At 40.4% G+C, this 16,533-nt stretch overlaps 1 protein-coding gene across 2 annotated transcripts in view; it reads left to right on the top strand.

Annotated features, from left to right (window-relative positions):
- Positions 1–14,624: 14,624 nt before the first annotated feature.
- The window catches only part of vipr1b (vasoactive intestinal peptide receptor 1b), a 39,474-nt gene continuing 37,565 nt past the window's right edge, over positions 14,625–16,533 (top strand). Inside the window, exon 1 of one of the 2 annotated variants that reach the window (XM_020087170.2) lies at positions 14,625–14,778. The gene's annotated coding sequence lies outside the window, so the exon portion shown is untranslated. The remainder of the gene's footprint in view (positions 14,779–16,533) is intronic. The other variant, XM_069512078.1, reaches the window with a different exon arrangement.

The raw sequence follows: 16,533 nt of genomic DNA, 5'->3' as shown, positions 1-16,533 counted from the left end.
TCAACATACATGACTTGGATACAAAACAAAGGACTACAGTGCGTCCCCTCCTCCTCCGCCGCAGAGCTTTTATGGAGCCTGTCACTTTGATAATTCATCACTTCTGAATGTCTGGTCTTGCCGTGCTGCAGCAGTCTGACTCGCCTCAGGGCAGGATCTCCTTCAGAGAGGAGGATGCTGCAGCGAGCGCCATGAGCGTGCACTGCCTCGGCCGCCCAGCTCTCTAATTATAAACCCTGCCGATGACCAGACATGTCGCTTGTGACACGTCGGTGTAAAATTGCAGTGTGTAAATGTCGCCCTATTTTGCGACATTAAAAAAAGGGGATTAAACATTCCTAGATCCGTTTCTTTTGTAGAAATCTATTCAGTAGTTTTTGCATAATCCTGCTCACAAACACACAAACGGACTCGGGCGACACAAAAACCGATGCTGCCCTTATCCTCAATGCTAATTTCAACATTGATATCAATGAAGAGGTGGTGTCAGGGTTAATTCGGACACATGTGACTCCTTCACTTCACAGGAAGCAGGAAGACATGAATGAGTAGTAAACAGTAGGGCAGCTGTGTGTTCACAGATAAACACTAGCACCATCATGAAAACATCAGCACGCAACATAAAGTGTGACTGAGGCTCATGGGAAGTCAGAGTGATGAAGATTTATGGGATCACTGAGTTTATTCCAGGTCATCTTGAGGGAGAGTGTGTTAGTGATCAGCAGGGAGGGAGAGAAATGGCCGATGTGTCCGTCTTTGCCACCTTAAGCTGAGTTAAAGTGAAAATTCAGAATCCCATCTTTGGATAAGTTTGTTTAAGTGGTGAGACGACCACTGAATAATGTACGACTGAGCAGAACCTACACTCAGCTCTAACCACTCATTACTTAGTGCATCTGAAATCAGAAACAGTAATAAACTCCACCAGGGACTCGCTCACCTCGCTCGTCTTCTCCTCAGCATCAACACTGAGGAAGTTTCCTCTGAGCTGCCACAACGAAATGATTGATTTTAGTTTTCATGTGCAGAGATTTCAAAAGTTATTCCTCCTGTGGTGGAAGTAAAAAGGCAGTGAGATCAAACTGAGCATATTTCGTCTGAAGGGCGGAGGTGTGCTGATTTAAACCTGCTCTACACACACGTCCTCTTTGTACTTCTGACGCACTCATGTTGGAATAAGTGAAAAAATTAGATCGGAACAGAGAAAGTTAACTTGAACGACTCCTCTGGTCGGAAAAATAAGTGCGAAAGGAAATTAAAATTTTGGTACACAGATTTCTGACATCGCCACTTTTAAACCAATTATCACATCATTTTGCAATCAGCAAAAATGAAAAGTGTCAAAAGTTACACGTTTGTCTTTACACCATACCCAACACTACGGTGGCCCTGAAGGGCAAATCACAGTGTCGAGTGGGAAAACATAAAAACAACGTTAACCTCTGATGAAACAGGGCGGCACCTGCTGTCAGTGAGGATAGTGGCTGATCGGACATAACACTCTGCGTGTTTTTAACAGGAAGGAAAAATGCATTACGCCTTTGGTGCCGGGAAAACAACATGGGAACCAGAGGGGATTAAAAACAGACATCAGGTTCTGCCCTTTCCTGTTAGAACCTAACGTTGTTTTGTTTTGTGGTTTGTCCTGATTTTCACCTCAGGGCCACCGTACAATCCTGACTTCTACGATGAAGATGCAGAAGTTAATATGCCTCTCACACCTTTTCTTTTTCCAGAGTTATTGTACAAATATTGGAACGTTGTGTCAAAGTGTCGTCAAACACGTCGAAGTCAGAACAACAACTTCACAGCTCAGGAAATGGAACTTTCTGAGGAGCGTGTGAATGCACCACGTGTTTAAGTCCTTGTTGCAGGCAGTTGTTGCTGTGATACCATTTCTGTTGTGACAAAGAGCAAACAACTTTTACCGTGAGACGATGAGTCTGCTGCAAACATGTCAGAGGAACTGGATTGGGCATTTTATTTAAAAAAAAAAGGTAGAAAAAGTTCATTTGAGCCACTTCAGCTCAGCAAATGTTTATATTTCTGAATAACAAATTGCTTTATAATTCTGAATTAAAGCATCAGGAAGAAATAATATGAGGGAGACAGGCGGTGAGCACATTCAATATGAGCTATGAATTCATACAAAGGCTCTTCAGGTTCTGTGTGATTATTGCAAAGAGGACGACTTCCTTCCTTTGTTCCACTTGGCTCTGGATGTTTGTTTTCGGGCTGCAGACTGAAGAGTAAACTCTGTGAATCATCCTCCAGTACTCCAGGAATTCTCTCAGTTTCTATGTGAATAACACAAAATAGTTTTTTAATTCTCGTCCGGAGTGACGCGTTTGACACAAAGAAACAAGAAGAGCTGAACTCAGACCAAACTCGACTGAACTTTGGATAAATCTCTGCACCGTTGCTGAAGATTTCATTGATAAATTATCCACAATCTTTCCCGAAGAGTTGCCTCCTGTAAACATGTTAAAGCCGTAAGAATAATGATGATACGCACAATCGCTGTGCAATGTGGAAATACACTGAAGAAACAGAAACACATCATTTATAACCACAGAAAACTCTTCATACCACATGGTCATTTGACAGAGTGAGTCTGTGTTGCGTTATTGTTTACGTGCGTCATGGCCTGAACTTTGTCTGTATATGATTATTTAAGGAAACTGGACATTTTGCCTCTGTGGTCTGTGTGGAACTCGATGTGCAGAACGCAGAACACCAAACACTTAGTGAAGAGCACAAAGTATTTATTGAGAAAACCAAGAAGATAATAATGACAATGCACAGAGAGAGAGTAACAAACCAAAACAAGCAGAGTTCAGGCACAACAAGCCTTTTCTCTGCGCCAGTGTTGCACAACAACAACAACAACAACAACTAAAACAACAACACCCGCTGGTGTAAAATCTCACAATAAACTGTTGATGTTTATTTTACACTTTTAGGTGAAGAAAAACATGTTGAATAACCAACTTTAAATGTAGAAATAAACTTGTGAGCGTCAGTTTGTGCTGTTATTGTTTACATTTGTAAGACGAGGTGGGATGTTCCTGCCGCCCTCTCTCCTCTCGTCTCTCCACTGCAAGCACAAAGCATGATGGTATCTGTTGCTCCATTAGTCCATCTGTTTTACACTACTTTTACGATGCATTGTGGGAAACAATGAGTGCACTATGCAGGGTATGGAAAATGTACATTCCAAAATGGCGAGCTCTCTATATGGTGGCCTTTATAGTGATTAGAGGAGGAGCAGAGGGGCAGTAGAGGGTTCTACAAAAATAGACCTCAGTGTCTTCAACAATTTAAAAACAAGCGGCCGACTTCTCTGTATCAAAAAACACATTTTCTCCTGCTGCTAATCTGCATCAACTAAATCTCATGGCAAGTAAATTCAGATGAAATGGTTGCACGTTCTCGTCAGTTTCACTGGAATGTGAGCGTCCTCCCACCGTGATCCATGTCGATATGTGATGTGACACACAGCATGACGGCTTGTTTTCTCCTGCTGACTCAGATAATTGAAAGTGAATTGCTGATTTTTTAAAAGCTCACCACCTGCAGCGACAATAATTTATATTCTCTGTATTCCCACTGACCATGTGACCTTCCTTTTTGATGAAACTTATACTTAGACTTATATGGGGGGATGTTTCACCTTGTTAAATCCTATGAGACAATTTGCAATTTCCAGGATATACAAATAAAATCCGATTGATTGGTTGATAACATGTCACTGCAACAGGATGTAAAAGACCACAGGGCTTTTAAAAAGTAGTTGAAACTAGAATAAAGCTTCAGTCACAGAGGTGGTGGAGAAAAGAATCACATTAACTGGTGTTTTCCGCTGCAGTGGATCTCAACCGTGTGCTGCTGGGAATTCATGGGATTTCAGTCCAACTAAAAAAAAATGCCTGATGATGTGTAACGGTTGAGAAGACGTGTTGTGTGAGTGTGGGGAGGCTGACGGCTCCGGTGACATGTGACATCTCAGGTTCAGCTCAGCCTTTAGAGCTGTGCCACATGTCATCACCGGCTCATTTACAATGCTCCTGCTGCTCTCTGCTCCCATGTGACGCAGAAAACACCAAAGTCTGCTTGAAAAACAGATTTCACCTTTCTGTTTGTGTGTTAACAGGATTTTGCAAAAACTACCTGAAATATTACCACAAAACTTGACAGGATGAGATATGAGTCAGGAACGAACACAATACGTTTCGGTGTGTTTTTGGGTCAGAAAAAGTTCTAACAAGAAAGTTCCAGATTTATCATTTATTATATTTTTCAGTGATGAGAAAGTTTATTAATTATATACATTATATAAATATCATAGGTAAACTCAATAAGACACTTGTTTTTTCAAGGTATATAACATTCACTCACCATTGATGAAAGATTTTATATATATTAAATATTCTTTATATTCAACTTTTACGGCCCCGGAATGACTAAAAATACTGGAAGTAGGAGTCCAAGGTGGGCTGCAGCACCCCTACCGGTAAAAGGTGTAACTGCAAGGCAAAAAAGTTGTATTTCGTTTAATTTTGAGAGTAGCATTTATTTATATTTATTATTAGTTTTTTCTTTGTAGCCTATTGGATGCATGAAGTCTGTCCATAACTGAAAATGGCACTATGCTGTTTTGACCGACAGTAAATCAATGCTCAAGTTGTTTATACAAGAATGTTTTGATGTTCTAAAACTGGTGTGAAATATCAGATTTTTGTGTAACTTCTGAAAATGATTGTTCCATTGAGCTGTCGTTTTAATTAGAAACACCCAGCCCCGACACAGACATGCACTTCAAAGACCAAACACGTGTTTATGACAGTACAGACAGAATCTTCTTATACTAATAGTCTTATCTTTTTTTATTTTGACAGCAAATTTCACAAAAGAAGATGAAATTAAAAGGATGAGATGAATGAGTCAACAACAATTAAATATTAAAACGCAGAGGTCTTCTGTTGGATTCCTCCAGGTTGTGTGTTTGACCGTGTTTCTATTTAATGTTATAGCTCTTAGATGACATTGCTCAAATACAAGTTATATAGATGTTTACATACAGGAAGGAATAATTTAGGTTTAGAAAGGCATCACTAGTATCAGTGTTTTATTGCAAGTGCAGCTTTAATCAATAAAAAAACCCTAAACAGCTCAATATACACAGGAACACATGTAAATATTAATGATTTGAGCCTCACAGACGTATCAGTTGCAGTAACATTTCTGAGGAGAACCCTCTTCACAGTGACAATGTTACTGCACAGTGATTTAGTGAATAATCATGGGAGTAGTGTGCATGATCTCCCATGTGCAGCAGGGCTCCTCTTCCTCCTGCATCCCCCCTATTTATCCTCTACTGTAACAGACCTGGAAACATAGCATCTGTAAATCCACAGCGAGGGAGAGGAATAGATATGAGAAGGTTCAGCGAGCTAGTTACATACATTAAATCATAGATTGGCAAATACAATCTTTTAAAGCCCATGTTCGATATGAGCGGATGATACATTTTTATTGAGAAATCTTAACAACGGCACCCGAAGGTCGAAAGCTCTTCTGAGCCCACAGAAATCGAAAGGCCTTTGTGTTTCATGAGACAGAAAACTTCCTGCCTCATTTCAATCACCAGTGCTTTTTCAATCTCCTTTATGTGCCTCGTCCAAGGTCAGACACAAGTAAGTTTGATTTAGTTTCGAGGCAAGTTCAGGGTAAACTGAAGCTCAAAACTCTGAAGAAGAACACACACCACTTAGTGTGTTGAAAATTATATTTGATTTTCCTCATCGTCAGCAAACCTCATGAAAAGACCACGTTCGACAACAGTAAAGCGAGTGCACTTTTCTACCTGAGTGGACAAAAGACTCCATAGTTTGTCTCTCATTCACTAACACACAGATAACAGTGGAGCTTGTGTAACCAGCAGGCGAGACGTGACGTTGGGTCTTGCACAAGGACACACACACACACACATACACATACACACAGACACACAGACAAAAAGAGCTATAGTTGACATGAACTGATTAAAGTGCAGTTATGCGACCTGAGCCTGTTCTCTCCCACCTCGTCGGGCCTTGATATGATTTTTGGGTTCAGGTTTGGTTCGGTCATGTTGGCTGGGCTATCTACTGGATTTTTTACATTGCATGTGAATATGATTTGGGAAAACATCAGCCTCTGATTGGTTCGGGGAGAAAACTATGGCCCAAGCCTCACTCCAGAAATACTGGCTCCTGTCATTTTTAAAATTTAGATTTATAGATTTTTAGATGTAGGTCTTGGGGCCACACACAGAGCAGGAAGGTTAGAGAGAAGGTCTTGAAAGATGGACTGACACATTATTGATTTTTTTTTCTTCTCGTTAACAGCAAAGAAAAGAAAAATGAAACCCGAACCTTTCGTCACATTTATCACGTCTTTTGAAGAATTTTTTTTTCCCGTGCACTTCATCACCTGTGTCCCCTGTGAGACTGATCACAGTGGGTAACCGAGGCAGCATAGTCATGGTCGGGATTATTCACTGGTCACAATCAATGTTGGGCAGCTGGCGCCCCGCAGAGGCTGGTTGCATCAGCAGTCTCATAAGAGGCTGTTTAAGCAGGACTGCCCCCCCTCTGTCATATTCATAAATCCACCAATTAGTGTAAAAGCCCAGTGAATCTTCCTTCTTTCACCTTGTGAATGTGACATTTTTCGGCAGATATAATGGTGTTGAAAAGCAGCCAGCGGCTTCTGAAGTCCAACAGAGGCCAGACGGACTAAATGAATCTACAGAAGATAATGACTCAGCCCTCTCAGGTACTCTCTGCGTATGCATTCAAGAGCCATTGATAACAAACCCTAAAATTTAAAAAGGTTTGGGCAGTAAAAGAAGAAAACACTCCCTCCTCTGTCTTTCATGAAGGAGACTCAAAGCCTGAAAGAAACAAATGAATTTAAAGGAGAAACACCTTTGGATTTGCACAGTTTATTCTCCATCATCAATCTCCAGTGTTTTTGGGCATTATGTGGTGTTAAAATGTACTCCTCAGCCTCCCTTGTCTTTGTGTTTCCAGGTAGTGATTTCCTTTATTCCCCAAAGTTTCTTTTTGACACCCACCAATGAGGATGTCAACGTGTTGCCTTCAGCTCTGTTATAGTTTTTATCTCCAGGTCTGAGTGAGATTTTCCACTTCAGAGTCCCAGTTCTCACTCATAAACGCATCACGTCTTCTGGCTGTGTCGCACTAAGCTGTGTTGATTCTACCGTCACAATGAGATATTGATTTTTCTTTGCACCGTCAGATTCATTGACAACAATACCCAACTTTAACCGTTATTTTTTATTTTAGACAGCTGCAATAATTTCTGCTTCCAAAGTGGATCTGTGGTTGTAATGGAAACATGTTGATTTGAGCTTGTCCATGATTAGTCAATTAATTAAGGGAATAAGAAATATGACCATCGAACCAGAAAAGTACGATGGAGTACTGAAGAAAATAAATCTGATAGTTTGAGAATTATAGCAATAATTCTCGTCACATTACAACTTTACTCTCAACCATGACTTTATATTCATATTATTACAACTTTCTTCACAAGTACGACTGTACTTTCTGAATATTATGTGCTTATTTTCAAAATCTCTGGATTTTTTCCTTTACTATGACAATAATGCTCCATCGTACAAAAGAGCGTTATGTCTATAGTTGCTTTTTTGAGAATTTCAATGAGTAAAAATATGGATTTTTAGCTTTTTTCTGGCCTCTTGTGCTGCTTGTTGTGGACAGGTCTCAACAATAAGGCAGCAAATTGGTATTTAAAGATATCACAGTGATATTTATCTCTCACACCTTCATATCTTGTAGGTCTAACAACCACCTCAAGAGCATTTGTGTGTTTCTCCTGCTTCAGAGGATTATTCAATTGTCTTCAGGGTAAATGACTGAACCATATCTGCAGCTCCTTAATTGAGCGCTGTGTGTCGAGCGTGTGCTGTGTGTAAATGGTAAATGAACCTCTTAGCAGTAATTGTACAGGAGGTTTCTCCAATGTGAGGGAGTAGCATAGGTCCTTATTGTGAGGGTGTGCCGAGAGGCACAGCTCAAGGTAAATGCACCAAACTGTGTCATTTGTTGGGTTAGAGGAAATCGATGCTGTGGCAGAAGCTGCCAGCTGATGTTTGGCAGCTAAGTCAATTGTCACTGCAATAACATAATCTGAGGGAGCCTGTGAATCGAAAATTGTATTTCAGTTTCTGTTAAGTATCTCCATGTTCTTTGTGAACACATAAATTTAGTTATCAGAAGACACTGGTTGGAAATTGTCAGTGTGGAAATTCAAAGTCGTCCAGGTGCTGAGTGAAGGTGTGCTGCTCTATTACATGAGCTGTGCTGATAATTGGCAATTTCACACAGAACTGGAATCAAAGGCTGCAGAAGTTGAAATGCTGCCCGTCTCTGTGAGCTCCGATAGGGGCTGTGATGTGACAGTATGAAGTAAACGAAGGAGGAGAGGAGACAGGAATGCTGGTATCAAAGCAGCTCAGTTGATACACTCAAATAAAACTGGATGTTTTCTTTAAATGTACATGTTTTTTCTCTTTATAAAGCAGCTCTGAATTGTTGAAAGCAGATAAATGTCAAACCTCAGTCAGCAACACCGAGTGCTCTAATCATTTAATTCGATTTTTTTCTTTAGGGAATTCGTCATGCCAGCAAAATGATCAAAGGACTCATGAGGAATCCGAAACATGTGTGTCCACCTTGTGAGAACAGAGGGAAGGTCGACCAACAACTGGACAATGAAGATGACAGTCATGACTCCTGTCAGTCACCATCCTCATCCCAGAAGTCAGACAGGGAAAGTCTTGTGTCTGCAACAAGGAAGTCTCTCAATAGTTCACAAATATATGGAGCAAAATCAAGGATGAAGATTTTGAGATCAGCCCAGAAAAGATGAGACAAATTGACAAAACCATTTTGAAAAAAGTCTCCCAAAAGTGGCACCGTTTTTTAATTGTTCTGACTGAAGTGGAATTGGAAGACCCGGCACTGGAAAACTATATTGTGTCTTTCTTCAAAGGTCTTTCTCTGCTCATGAAGCCACCAAAAAAAATCCAATGCCTTCAACCGATTCTTCTCATCATTGTGCAATGTTTCTTTCATTTTACCAGAACATTATGTCTGCCACTGTGAACAAATCACAATTTTTGCATTTGAGAAAGCAAATCCATCAAATCCATCCAACAAAATCTATGTCTGAAAGCTGTGTCTAAGGTGACCGTCCATCCTCAGGTATTGTATGTGCAAGACAAATCAATCAGAGCAAGGCCAGATTCAGATTTATAGCATGAGGTTTAAAACAATCCTTTATCCATGTATTTGATGAAATCTCTCCATAGTCATTTTTCATGTCGATTCTCTAGTGGGCTGCTGCACCAAGACATCTCTGTTGTCTCCATGCACATTTTATAGCATAACACCTCATTAATGTTTGAGAGAATATCTAATTGTTCTTTAGAAAATCTAAAGAAAATATTCAGCTAATCCATTCTGGCAGCAATAACCAGTCTTTTGTTAAGTAAGTATTTTATTAAGCACTAAATGATAATGAACCTGTGTAACTTTGATTCGTTTTAGTCTTTAGTCCCACACAGATTCCCATTTACATTTTAATCGTTGTTGCCGCCACAATTGAAGGCTGTTGAACAAAGACTTTCAGCAAAGTGACTCTTACTCAGCAGCAGATGTGGAGAAATGAACCAGTGTCTTTGTGATTCTCAAAGGCAGCTCCTTGCTGAGTCCTTGCATAGTGATCAAAGTACAGATTCTCCGGCTGCAGCAATAAAACCTGTACCCTAATGAAAAATTATAAGATGACTATGAAAAGGGTGAAGAGGAATTGCTGAGTAAAACCCTGCAGCTTGTCTGACTGTGAACATGCTCGGTTTTGACAGAAATTATAAGAATGATGCAGTTAGCCAGTGTATCGCCAAAGTCATTAGGATTCATCCTCTGGGCACCACAAATAACTGTACAACATTTCACATCAACCCCTCAAACATTATGTGAGATCTTGACGAACATATGCCAAATACAGTGATCAGCCTAGAGCCAGTTTAATCAACCTGCGGGTGGTCGGAGCTTAAGGTCAGGATGCCTCCTGGATGCTCCTGTAAATGTATTCTGAGCACAACCAGCTGCATGGAAGACTGGAGTAGAGGGATTATGTGTTCTGTCTGGAAATGCTGTGGCATCTCCCCTCAGAGACAAAAAGACCTTGACCTTGGACCAGATAATCATCTGCAATGGTTTCACAGATTCAACAAACTGATCTAGTGGAGCTGCTCTAATTAACATCTCAGTCATTACAACCCTGACACCTCTGGTCAGAATTGATAATGAAACCTACATCACTTGCTCAGTTTTTCATTCATAATTGATAAAAACATACACATTCACGCTTCGCGACAAAGATTCGAGAGCATCACTAACCATTACTTTGAATGGCAGTAAGACATCAAGTGGCATATTACGAAAATTGAAGCTTCAAAACCTCAGGTCGTTCAATTACATTTGAAGGCCATAACCATTTTACACCCCAGAAACATAATGATTACACTGGGCGGAAAGGTGAGGTCTCGGTGTGAAATAGCATTTTGCCGAGCTAATGTCCCCGCTGGGAGGTGTGAGTGAGGAGTCGCTCTCTGTCAGAGACAGACAGATGTTTTTCTCTGCAGCTCAGTGACACTGATCCACACCTGGAGGCACTGGTGGGTTTTGGTGGAGGACGACGCATTGACTCTGACTTTGGTTCAGTCATGTCACTCCCTCTGTGTAGGGAGGTTTTTCAGTCACTGTCATCAGGGCAGTTAAAAACATCTTACAGTGATTGCGGCTCAATCTCATGTCTTCCTATTTGGTCATTTTCCACTGATGTCAGCCCATCCCTCAGGTTCCATATTCTCCAGTTCAGCATCAGCGGTCTGTCTGCTGTAATGATTCCATGATTGCCAAGTACACAAGTGAGCATGCATACTGAGAGTGAGTTCAACCTGTGAAAAGAGGCTCTGCTGTTTGTCCTTGAAGAGACGCTGTCGATTCAGATGGCCAAAAAATCATCACTGATTGTGATGGTCTGTTTTGTCACATCGTCTGTCCCCGATGAGTCACCTCCTCATTGAGAGTTCATTGAGAATTCAGATTGGTTGCGTAAAGCAGTATTAAATTAATATTTTTATAAAATGTTTATCCAATGAAAGAGGAAAGCAAATAAAACCCAAACCTGCATCTCAGTTCTAAAAACGCAATGTACTCAACCTGCCACAAACGGCATCAAGATACAGTTAGAGCTACGACTCCTGGAGCATTTAGAAGCTGAACAGCCAGATATTTGCAGCTGGTAGAGACCAACCATAAAGTCTTGCATTCAAAATCTGTATTTAGTTAGTGCATGTTAGTATCACCAGCAATATTTACTTAAATATGAGAAATAGCACCAATTATGAACTATTATTAAAGTGGAATTTGACAGTTATGTATAACCCTAAAGTAACTTTTGCAAATTTTACACATTTACAAATGAAAAGTTAAATTCATAAGAAATAAAACACAACATTTCTAATCAATACATATTTGTTTTGGTTTTGTAAGTGTTATTTTGGTCCTGTGTGACCATTAGCTAATATTGGCTAAATGAGCTATAATTAACTATTGTCAGATCACAGATATTGGAAATATTATAAAGTCTAGCTGTAAAATTGTGTTTAGTTGAAGTGAAGCTCATTGGGTATAAACATGTCATCTTTGACATGCTTAAATGTAATGGAGAAGAAAATGTAACCTGCAGCTTAGTACGATTATTATCACTCTCAAACCACTACACCTAAGAATTACAGTTCAGTGCAGTGATCGAGCAAATTTCCCGTCTTTGTGTTTGGTGAAGTGACAGAGGTCGAGCACAAAGGCAGAGAGAAGTGCGTGTGGAGGCGGACATACATCAGCACGCATCTATACAGCATAAAAGATGAACGGCTTCACCACAGCTGGCACATCTGCTCTTGCATACCTCTCTGCGAAGAAAACCAAGTTTGCTGTCATTGTGATTGCTGTCACGACACTGTAACTCCATTATGATGCATCAAGTACATCATGTTTCCCATCTTGCCTGCTGCTTGCAGAATTGTTCACTACATCACTGCTAACAGCACGGCAGCCGGCAATAGTGCAAACCACCCTTTTAAGACACAGGGAGCCTTTAAGCTAAGAGAGCTTATCCTAAGCTGCCAGACCACACTAGAAGCAGAGGTTTGGCGCTCATTACATAAACACATGCCTCTGCCACACAGAAAGCCTCCGATGGTAAATAATTCCAACCAATCAGTTGCTGCACTTACCCTCTGGGCCAACAGCCTTTAACCATGTGTATGGAAATATCTCTTGTAAACCAAACATAAGCTGAGATATTAAGTCCACAGTGCAGCAGGGAGAAAAGGAGTATATGTCATATGTTTATCTTCCAGAATTTTTCGGCATGTTTGTTACCGTGCATCATCACGCTGGTCATTTGGCTGTGAGTGTCACCTGACGGGGAGGCCGTGGCCACTGGAGCAAAATTAAACCAAACACCAGAATCCCCTCCCCTGCATACAGTAGAATAAACTGCTCTAATTGTGTGAGACTGCAGGACGATGTTTTTGAGGTTTGATCAGTGATTGCAGCAGCTTAGATAATACGCAAAGGATTCAACAGTTTGCCGTTTTTAGAGTTTTTCTCTAAACTTTGTATTCCCAAGAAGAAAAAATGCCCGAGAGTCAAAAGCCGCCACATGATTCCTTCTCCACTGCCTTTTTCTTGCCTTCAGTGAGTTTGAAGTTTCTCAGCCTGAAAAAAATTGCCTGAGGTCCAAATTAGACAAAGATGAATGGAAAGGTGATTGACAGCAAAAGTGATCCCTACAATATTTACAGTCTGGGTGGCGGAGCATCAAATTAGATGCATCTTGAAAGGAACAAACAAAGTTCTGCTGTTTGCTTCAAACTGTATTGATTCGAGTTTTGGCTCAAGCTGTGCTGTCGCTGCCCTCCTCCGTGTTTCTGAACAACTAATGAAGAATTCTGGCTGCAGGCGTCCTGTTCCTTTTTCCTGTCATTCAATTCATTCCATTCATTTGTTCTAAATTCAATTTTAAATTCACGATTGACTATTATGTTCTTGATCTAAATGGCACCATTATTTCCGTTTGTGCGTGGATCACAAAGAGGGATCTCCAATGTAAAATATCTTTGTGAAGACCAAAAGAACGCAGGTGTAGAAACTCACTTCCAATTTTGCTCTTGCTCAGTTCACTTTGACCAGGCTCAGCTGGCCATAGCCTGTCTGCATACTGCATGTGTGTGAAACTCCACATAACAATGACATACACTCCTCTAATGCTATCACCTTCACCTTGGGTGAAGGCTTTTAAAAAAAAAAAAACAGAGGCAGGAAAGAGATGTTGCTTGGTGATGAATGACAGCCACAGTGATGGGAGGATTACTGGAAACATATTGTGTGGTTATAATAGCCTGGGTTACAATGATGGCAGTTGTACTGAAAATCCATTTCCATTCTGTTAATTGTCCTGTGCTGTTGTTTAACATACAAACAAATGAGATGTGGATCCACTTTGAGGGCAAAACCCCAAACACATGTATTCATGTTCATATTACATTTAGTTTGTAATATCATGCTGATCCACCTACAAATCACCTTCACACATTGACATGGCCGACTCGCTGGGATAGTAGGCAGGGAAAGTGAAAATAAAAAGAAGGTGATTTAATATCTGAATCTCACTAATCCCAGGATTATAATGCAGGATTTACATAAAACCCCCAGATTCTAACTTTGTACAATACTCTTATATTTAACCTTTATAAAATATAGAACCACAACATTATAAATGGTTAAATGTCATTAACGTAAAGGGCTCATTATAAAGAACAGTTGGGGTTAAATATATTAAAAGGTTCTTTCAGCTCAAAGAAATGTTTTCCTTGATTAAATTAAAAGTAACTCTTATGGGATCATGCCGGAGGCTAAACTGCTGTCCAGCAATATTTACGAACCCCTTAAGTGTCCTGAGTTGAGCAGAGGTGAGTGAACGCATCTGATTTCACTTACACTCCGACCACGTACACCTGTGTACATGATCAGAATTTATTTTTCTGTTTTGTCCTTTTTCGGGGCACTTGAGGATGCAACAGTGTTTACACGATAGTTCCAGTTGCAACTTTTGACTCTGGAGATGGAAATTAGGAGCTCCAGGGTTTAATGCAAGGTGGCATGAGTCCTGGACATGGACCAAACTATGAAGTTAATGTACATGTCAAATACATTTTTCTAAAACTTTGATAGAAATAGATGAATAAATAAATAGATACTGTTCAGATTGTTCTTAAGAAACGGTTTAGGTGCAAGTCCTCAGTAAGTTTTTGGTTTTGATTATAGATTCTTTGTTGGTCTTTGCCTGTAAGTTTGTTTTCCTTGTGTTTTGATTTATGTTTTCTCCCTGAGTTCTATTTCCTGTTTTATTTTGTAGTTTCTGCTCCTTGTGTGTTTTCCTACTTTACTTCCTGTCGTTGTCCTGTTTCCTGTCCCTGTGATTGTCTGCATCACTTCCTCATGTGTTTCACCTGTGTCCCCTGTGTGTATCTGTGCTTCCCTTTGTCAGTTCTTCATCTTAGGTGGTTGTCTCACCACCCGGTCGTCATTTCTCCTCCATCTTCCCTCTCAAGTGAGTTCCTTGTGTCTCCTGGTGTTTACCTTGTTTTTGCTGTTATCCTTTTTTGAGTTTATTGGATTACCTTGTCCTGTTTTTGGATTTTGCCTCTTTCTTGTGAAGAACGCTGCCTCATTAAAGGACATTTTCTGTTGAACCTTTGGTCTCTGCATCTTGGGTCCTCTTATTTCCACTAAACCAGCATGTCTAAATTAGGGTGTAACCTTCTGCTCCCTCAGAAACCAGAGGGACAGTTTATTGCGCTTGTTAATAAAATGTATTATTATTTCCTGCCTCATCTGTGTAGACTCTTCATACTTCACACAGGCAGCCTCAGATTAATTCAGTATCAGAACACTTATGACCTCACTTAGACAGAAATCCTTTGTGGGGGTCTTCTAGGTTTCCAACGTCTACTGGTCTAATACTTCACCCTGAATGTAAAGGTCAACTCTGTTTCAGATGCAACTTAACTGTTGATATTCTGTGTATGTACTGACTTATAAAATCATCCTGAAGCACAAAGGTCGATCTGGTCCTGTACGATCTTCTCATAGTATAGCCTGTCACAGACTCTATTATGGAAAATGAAAGACAGCACATCAACATTCATGCTCGAACTTCGACCATGAAGTGTGACCACAGCAGCAATCACACGTGACGACACAAAGAAAAATAATACGGCTGAAATGAGGGAAGTCTGTGTCCATTGTTTGGCTTTGTGATTTTGTTGTGTTATGCCGCCTTGTGCAAAACGTATTTATCATCAGTATTAATGTGTGGGCTGGTGCAGAGAGATGCCTCTGAGGGTGAACCAGGGCCTGTCACAGAGACTGAGGATGAGACACGAGCATGTGGGACTGTGGTGTTGCTGCTGAGGACGGAGAGGTTTGTGGAGGCACCACAGGCGGTTATAGGTCATTCTGTTTCCCTCCCTTTTGTCTGCCACCACTATTATCTGCTTTCTGAAAGTCATCGGTTTTCTGGAAATCTCAATTACAGCAGGATTCAACTGAGCAATTCAGTTAATAAATAGGTCATTTTTCTTGTACTGGGGAAAGCAAGAAGCTGTTTAATAGATTATTTTATTCTATTATTTACTCTTATTGCACAAATTTCAATGGTTTAAAAGAATTAAGAGCTCCATGCACCCTACAATAGACTTCCTTCCTCCTCTTTGCCTCTGCTGTTCCAACCTCAGCACCATAACAATTTCAAGTTATTTTACTTTAAATTATTCTCTTTTTAAAGGGATGTGGGACTTTCTATTAGACCACGGCTGATACACTGTATGTTTCCTCTCCTTACTCTCCTTAAAGGCTGTAATTATTTTCCAGGAACATGATTCCCACGTTGCATTCAATTATCGTAAGCGATAATGAAAGCTCAGGGTGGCCCTGACACTCATTAACCTGGTGGGAACTTTATTATTATTTCATTTGACTGAAATCAGCTTTTAGTTAAAGGCTCCTTGTAGATAATCTGTCCCCTAGGACCACTACTCAGCAAAGTTATGTTTTTAATGTGTTGGTCCATGGTTTGTTCGCATTGTGCATGCACATGAGAACTTGGTACACACTCCTGCTGCTGGTTTGACAGTTCTGCTGTAGCAATAGTCTGGGACGGTTACAGATGTGCAGAAAACGGCCGTGAAGAAGAAACTGTAGGAAACTACATAATGTTGCAAAAAGAATGTGACCATGTGTGTCCCTGGGTTTTTTCCGGGTACTAATTAAGAAGTTTTGCGTTGTTTAAAAATTTTTGGAGAGA

The sequence above is a fragment of the Paralichthys olivaceus genome, chromosome 17 (genome assembly GCF_024713975.1).
Source record: "Paralichthys olivaceus isolate ysfri-2021 chromosome 17, ASM2471397v2, whole genome shotgun sequence".
In the NCBI taxonomy this organism is placed as follows: Eukaryota; Metazoa; Chordata; class Actinopteri; order Pleuronectiformes; family Paralichthyidae; genus Paralichthys; species Paralichthys olivaceus.
Note: the sequence above shows the minus strand (reverse complement) of the source record. Positions and strands in the feature narration are given on the sequence as shown.